Here is an 8,132-nt window from a genome sequence, read left to right on the forward strand (position 1 = left end):
TTTTCACGTAACATATTTAAGATTACCAAATTAAAAAATTTTGATATATTGATATAACTTCAATTTAAAAGTACAAGAATAAAAAATATTTTCTTTTAAAAATTTCGTTCCAACTCAAACTAAATTATTTTTTTTAAACGAAGAAAATAGTTATAAACAACCCAAAATAGCAAACGATATCATAATAGATCATTAATAATAACAAAATAATACCCAAAATAAAAACAGAAAATACATGAACGATATCAATATAAGTGTCATCAGAAGAAATATATGAGCAACCCCTAATCAACCAAATTAAATCAAAATTAGTCAAAGATGTCACGACCCAAAAATGGGCGTGATGGCACTCGTCTTATCCCACCAAGACAAGTCAGCCTAAAACTCAACCATTACAATAAAGTGCGGAAATAAAATATAAGTAACTTAATAAAACCCCCAAAACCTTGTAGTCACGTGTACAAGCCTCTAAAGTATTACAATTGATTCAAAAGAAAAAAACTCGAGTCTCAAATGAACTTGTTTCTAGAATAGAACAAGATCATAATTAAGGAGAAGAAAGTCTGCTGCGATGGAAACAGCTACCTCACAAATCTCCAAGAAGCCTGGGAAAAGAAGAGAATAACAAGTACAACAAAAATCCAGGCTCATAACCTACAAAAAAATTTGTAGAAGCAAGGGGTGGGTACCAAACCACACGGTACTCAGCAAGTAAACCTCTAAACACAGGCTAAGGGGATGAAATACGGGTACTCCTACCACCCCAACCGAACCTCCACAACTACAACCTGCATTAAAATCAACCCAACCTAACAGCTCATAGTTTACACAGCACGTAGCTCAACAACAACACTTAGACAAATTACATATCCTCAACAACAACACTTTAACAAATTACATATCCTCAACAACAATACTTCAACAAATTATATATCCGCAATAACAAGCTCAATAATGATCAATCACAAGTTCCGCAGAAAGGCAATCAAAAGATCAACAAAATACGATATCAAGTTCACTAATGGTAAGTATGTGCAATGCAATGGAATGCAATGTCAAGTATAATGATGCATGTCTGACCTAGTGATACACACCCGCTGTCTCTCAGTCCGGGACCCATGGGGGACATATCTGTCCATGTATCTGTCGCGGCGCACGACACGACCCTCGATATAGTAACCATAGCGGCGCGCGATACGTCCCTCGAAATATAGTATCTATCGCGGCGCGCGATACGTCCCTCGAAATGGTATATCCTCTTAAGTACTCATTCTTTTTCAATGCACATAACACTTGTGACAACCAATGCGTCAGAATAATGCAGATGACAAGTTCACACAAATAATGAGGAGATGACCACTTTCATAACATCGCACACTTCACAACCACACAAACATGAAGTCACATCAACAATGATTCAACAAGTCTTCAACCCTTTCTCAACACATCACACATAAACAATTGATCACATTGCCTTTTATTATCCCTTTTTTTTCATCATTAGAATTAATCAATGTGGGCAAGTCAATCCATCACCAATCCCGTTACTCCCAACATATACCACAAAGACATACACGCATTTCATACACTTAACAAGAGTTTAGAAATCCACTTACCTCAATTTATCGAACAATCACTTCGGGATTTTAGCCTTCCTCCTTTGTTGTACTTTCAAATCAATACAATCTATTCAGATTAATAACCACAATAAGAGTTCAAATCTTACAACACTCATATTACTATTTGTTTAATTTTGACCCAACAATTTATCCAAATTTATAATAAAGTTTCTCAATCTTGATTCTAACTAATTAATCAAATCTCATATTTCTTAAATTTCAAGTCAAAAGTTAAGTCATAATTTCTCCAAACACTACAACCCTAATAGTTTCCATATAATATAATTGTCCAATTATTATCCCAAAATGGCTATTGACGGCATATCAATATTCCATTGGAAATCTTGACATACTTTCAAAGGGAACACCATCAATAATTTCCAAAAAAAAACCCAATTACATATCTATAACTAGTTATGACACTATCACTTTGACAAATTTCATAATAATTATAAGAAGATTTAAATAAAATTAAACCCCAACAAATTTTCAGAATCTATATGTCACACATTAAATTCCTATATATTTAGTACCCACCCATTACCATTAACTTTCAAAACAAACTCACAAATCCTTTTTTTCTTTACAAACCTACAGTAACCCACTTCAATTTCCTATCTAACTCTTAACGAATTAAAAGTATTAATCATCATAAAACTTATCTTTTATACATGTATTGTTTCATCCACCAACAATAATAATTCATTTAATACCCTCTAGTCCATAATTATATGTAAATAACATGTTCACATGTACACGAAATAAAAAACTAGTTTCACGTATTAGTGTAAATTATACACGTTTTAACTTAGAAATCTACTCCTAATTACATTAAAAACTTAATCAAAAGGATGAAAATAATTACCTTGACGCCTTGAGATAAAAATATTGATTTTGCTCCTCTTTTTTTTTCTTTTCTTTTCTTTCTTTCTTTTCTTTTCTGCGTATTCTTTGTGTTTTTTTTTCTTCGTTTGAGCCGTCACAGGCTTTTAAAAAGTTAGGGCACTTTGCCCCTTTTCTTTTTATATTATTTTATTTATTCATTGAATTAATTTCCTTTTTCTTTTCTTTTTTTTCCATTATTATTAGCAACAAAATAATCTTTTATTAAATTTAAAAATAATGTCACTCATTCTTATAAGTCATATAAATTAAATATAAAATCTACTAAAAAGGTCAATATAAAAATAATGGTTGAAATTTCTAAAACGACTAAGAGGATCATTACATTATCCACCACTAAAAATCATGTTCGTCCTCGAACATAAAGTAGGAGAAGGAAGAATAACTAATATGACCAAAAACTTGAGGTATGATTTTCAAAGTCGTGTTCATCTCTCCAAGTGATCAATTCATCTTTAGCACATTCCATTAAATATCAACTACCAAGTACTGAAGTTTTGAATAAAACTTCAGAAGATTTACATATCACGCCATAAACCAACCAATGAACCCAATCTAAACTGAAACCCACTGGAACATAACACAATCATCACAACAAATCTTTTCTTACATAACAAGGATAACATTCTGAATCCATACCCACTACAATCTGAAGTGAACCTAGATTAACGATCACATACACCTATTACACAAACCATCATAGACCTTATCAAGATGACATAAGAGGATCGGTACATTCGATCCACCACTAGGAATTCACCCATAGATGTAAAAAAAACGTGGGCATATGCAATGAATCATACTCCAAATCATGTTCGAAACGAAGTAGGTGGTCAACTTAAGAATATACGGAATCAAGGTCGAATAACACTAGATACTTTATCCATAATTCCAATATCAATATTTTCATTCATCTGATTACATCCCTCAATTTATTTATTTATTTTTTATTTAATTTTTTTTCCCACCCAAAATCAACCAGTCTGATCTCCATTACAATTTTACACATGCTGGATTTGCCAAACCCTGCATACTTCTCACAGTACTCCATCAAAGCCAACACTATTAATATTAACAAATATCATAACCACACCAACCATTTACCTTACTTTCACACCGTCATTACGTATCACGTTCTCCTTAGCAAGCACATTGTAGTCTCCAAGACTTTGAACCATAGTTTCTTATCTTTCCATTTAAGCGTCCCATAATAGATATAAGTCACACCCAAGACCGATAACACTAATTTCAAATCTATATTTCTCCTTTAGGGTAAAATAATTAAGTCACACTTAATGTCAACTTCACCTAAACTTTCACATAACATTTTCAACCACCATCTGTACCATCATTTACCTCATGCGATAACTCAAAGAAACCCTTGATCACTCCAATATTTATGTATACTATAATCTCATAACCTCTACTCACCATAAAATGCCTATGTAACACATTATAACAATCAATTTTGTCTCGTCAACAAAATAATTTTAATCCCCTCCAATCCCCATTAATCATGTAAAACTGTGGGTCCACACTAATTAGCATCCATTTGTTACTTAATCACATTCTGAACAATCTTGCTCGACATAACCATGTATAATCTTCCTTACGTCATTTATTGTAATCCAATCAAAACTTAATATTTAGAAAAGTTAATAATAAACCCATAGTAAGTAGGTGCCGAACTAGTTCACATCTCATAGTCATATCTAAACTCAAAGGCGAAATCACTACAACCATCACCTCCGATTCCAATGTTTGTACGAGAGGTCTTATTGTTCCTTTGCCTTTCTTAAAATCTTTCCACGACGGAAACTTCAAATAACTTGAATTCTTCAATACACCATAATTTTTCTCCTTTTTGCTAATTCACTTACCAGTCTTTTTTTTTTGGCCAACAATATGAGAAATCTTATGTATAACAATCAAAAGTAACCAAATGTACTACTCAATTTTAAGTCCTTCTAAATGCTTCATACTCAGTGTGATCGATCATTTCTGACCTTACCAATTCATACCTTGACAAGATACACTATCACAAATCTAAACTTGCCATGTAAACTTGAAGTTTTGATCCCAACCATGTAACACAATCCCATTATCTTACAACGTTAGCTCATACCAAAAAAAAAATTTACTTAACGTATTTTACTTATCGTTGATCGCCTCTTCATTGACCCTACCATATCTTTTTCTAAAAATCTTATAGTACTCCTTACCAAATCAAAACCACAAAAGAACTAATCATCATACTCGAGTTGAACGTCCGTACACTCCTTTCTCAAGTTTTATCCAATAGTTTATTTTTGTTTAATCAATCTGTTGAGCTTGTGACACTATTATATCATAATCTGGATGAAACAGGTAAAATCACTTGTCTCTGAACCCAATTCTCCAAATTCCTTTGAAGATACATCCTCAAACCTTGCAAACAATGTAAAATAGCCTAGTTTTATCCTCGCTCTGAAAGTTAAACTATTTACCACTAATTCTTTCCATTATGTCTCTAGCTCTTTTCAATTTTTGTTTGATGACATCCCAACTCCTTTTAATCATTACCATAACACCACATTACTTATGAAATAGAAACAACCATAACCTTAGATACTCAAAATTCATCATTGCCATACAAAAATCGGTTAGACCAACACCCGTATCATATAGTTGCATTTCAATCATAATGCGTCATAAAATAATCATCATGCTTAGTTCGTCATTTCCCTCACTACGAATTTAGCCTCGCCATTAACATGACAATCCAAACCTAGTTATGCCAACCATCCAAGGTACTTACTCAATTTATATGCACATTCTTACTGAAATTCTCAATTACATTCACACAAGTATACTTTTTGAGACTTCCTTTACTTATAAGTTTATCATTCATATTGATCCAATTTCTCGGACTTTACGATGGAATCACCACTCATTTACCATCCACAAAATACATTTCACAACCTGAACATATCAATATCATACCAAAGATCCACCATTAAAAGCTTCCTTATAAATAATGTTTAACACATCCACCTCGTACTAACAAGCTAGTTGGTATCTTGAATATGAATTCAACACCAAATCTTATCGTATGAGCATGTAATACAACAGATAACTCCTAAAGTAGTTAGTATTTGCACTTAACAATCAACATGTCCGTTTTCATGTACCACTAGTAACACATCATGAAAATTCGTTACATCCACCACTAGAACAGATCATATCTATTGAGAAGATCATTTTCAAATAGGTCACACACTTTATCCATCAAATAACTGTAAATTATTACTAGATTAGTTTTGTATCTAACTGAAGCTATATGTATTCTTTCGTAAGCAAGGTCAATATCAAAAGTAACACACTCCATAATTCTAACCAAGTACCCATAAGTACCATTGTAATAGTCGTATCATGACCTTCTTTGGTATACACTCAATCTGTGAAACCACATAAGGGATTCTGACCTGAATTGATGGAACATCATTTGTTGAGTAACTCATTAATGGTATGACATTCTAATTGTAGAACCACTCCATATTTTGCTTATACCAGCTAAGTACTATATTTATTATTATTATTTTACAATGATAACTAACCTTACTCAACTCTTTCAAATATGGTCACGCATTCGTTTCATAAGTATATCATTTTCACTTTAATACCAAAAGAAATATTTTACCAATACACGACACACCAACTACTCACCAGAGGAACTACATAGGAGGCATCACATAAATGAGAATCGATGAAGTGAAGCGATAAAAATTAAAATGGGACCAAGTACGCACAATAGAGATCCAATGTCACGACCCAAATCCGGGCCGCGACTGGCACCCACACTTACCCTCCTATGTGAGCGAACCAACCAATCTAAACCTTAACATTTCAATGTAATAGCAACAGAAAGTAATGCGGAAGACTTAAACTCATTAATAAAAACCAATTCAATAACTATCAATATTCAACATCTACTATTCCCAAAACCTGGAAGCCATCATCACAAGAACATCTACTTTAAACTACTAATTCTAAGAGTTTCTAAGAAGCTAAAATACATAAGAAGCTAGTCCATGCCGGAAGTTCAAGGCATAAAGACATGAAGGAGAAGATCCAGTCCAAGCTAGAAGCGTTAGCTCACCCTGAAGATCCGGTGTGACGAAGACTGGCTAGAGTTACTGTTGAGTCGAAGATAACAGCACGTTTGCTGCACTCCACAATTAAACAAGAAGAAAACAATAAAAGTAGGGGTCAGTACAAAGCACGGGTACTGAGTAGATATCATCGGCCAACTCAAAAAAGAAATCAATATATATCAAGTAATATCATAAAATCAACTATGATACTCAACATGTAGCAACAACAAGCACTATAATCATCAATAAGTACCATCAAGTTCATCCATGAGGGCTCAAGCCTCAATACCATACTCATTTGAGAATCATGTTCATTAGATTGAGTATATTTACATCTTTAAAGATTCATTATCTTTATTTCTCTTGTGTCGGTACGTGACACTCCGCTCCCTTATATTCATTAATCCTCTTGTGTCGGTACGTGACACTCCGATCCCCTAAATCTACGTGTAGATTCGTGACACCCGATCCCCTAAATCTACGTGTCGGTTCATGACACCCGATCCCCTAATTCTACGTGTCGGTTCGTGACACCCGATCCCCTAATTATACGTGTCGATTCGTGACACCCGATCCCCTAATTCTACGTGTCAGTTCGTGACACCCGATCCCCTAATTCTACGTGTCAGTTCGTGACACCCGATCCCCTAATTCTACGTGTCGGTTCGTGACACCCGATCCCCTAATTCTACGTGTCAGTTCGTGACACCCGATCCCCTAATTCTACATGTCGGTTCGTGACACTCGATCTCCTAATTCTACGTGTCGGTTCGTGACACCCGATCCCCTAATTCTACGTGTCGGTTCGTGACACCCGATCCCCTAATTCTACGTGTCGGTTCGTGACACCCGATCCCCTAATTCTATGTGTCGGTTCGTGACACCCGATCCCCTAATTCTACGTGTCGGTTCGTGACACCCGATCCCCTAATTCTACGTGTCGATTCGTGACACCCGATCCCCTAATTCTATGTGTCGGTTCGTGACACCCGATCCCCTAATTCTACGTGTCGTTTCGTGACACCCGATCCCCTAATTCTACGTGTCGGTTCGTGACACCCGATCCCCTAATATCATTCTGTAAATCATCAAGCCTTCTCTATACCAAGGCATCCTCAATCCCATTACTTTAATTCATCAAGCCTTCTTCTATACCAAGGCATCATCAATCCCATTACTTTAATTCATCAAGCCTTCTTCTATACCAATGCATTATCATTAATAATGTATATTAAAGTTTCTTTTCAAGATTTGGGATTCAATATTTTCATCATGCTTATCTTATCACAATCACATAATCATATTCATGCAAACATACAATTAAGCATATAGTAGGGTTTACAATACTACCAATACATATCATTCTCTATTAAGAGTTTACTATGAAAGCATGAAAACCATAACCTACCTCCACCGAAGAATTGGAATCAACAAGCAATTTCCCAAGCTTTGATATTCCCTCTGCCTCTTGATCGAT

General features: G+C 34.6%; 1 long non-coding RNA gene across 1 annotated transcript; it reads right to left on the bottom strand.

The window, feature by feature from the left end:
• Positions 1-232: 232 nt before the first annotated feature.
• On the bottom strand, positions 233-5,480 carry LOC138339100 (uncharacterized). Its single transcript, XR_011212151.1, has 2 exons — positions 1,617-5,480; positions 233-654 (listed from the first exon to the last, which is right to left on the bottom strand). It is a non-coding gene; the product is annotated as an uncharacterized lncRNA (long non-coding RNA).
• Positions 5,481-8,132: the final 2,652 nt, after the last annotated feature.

Source organism: Solanum lycopersicum, chromosome 10, assembly GCF_036512215.1.
Source record: "Solanum lycopersicum chromosome 10, SLM_r2.1".
Lineage (NCBI taxonomy): Eukaryota > Viridiplantae > Streptophyta > Magnoliopsida > Solanales > Solanaceae > Solanum > Solanum lycopersicum.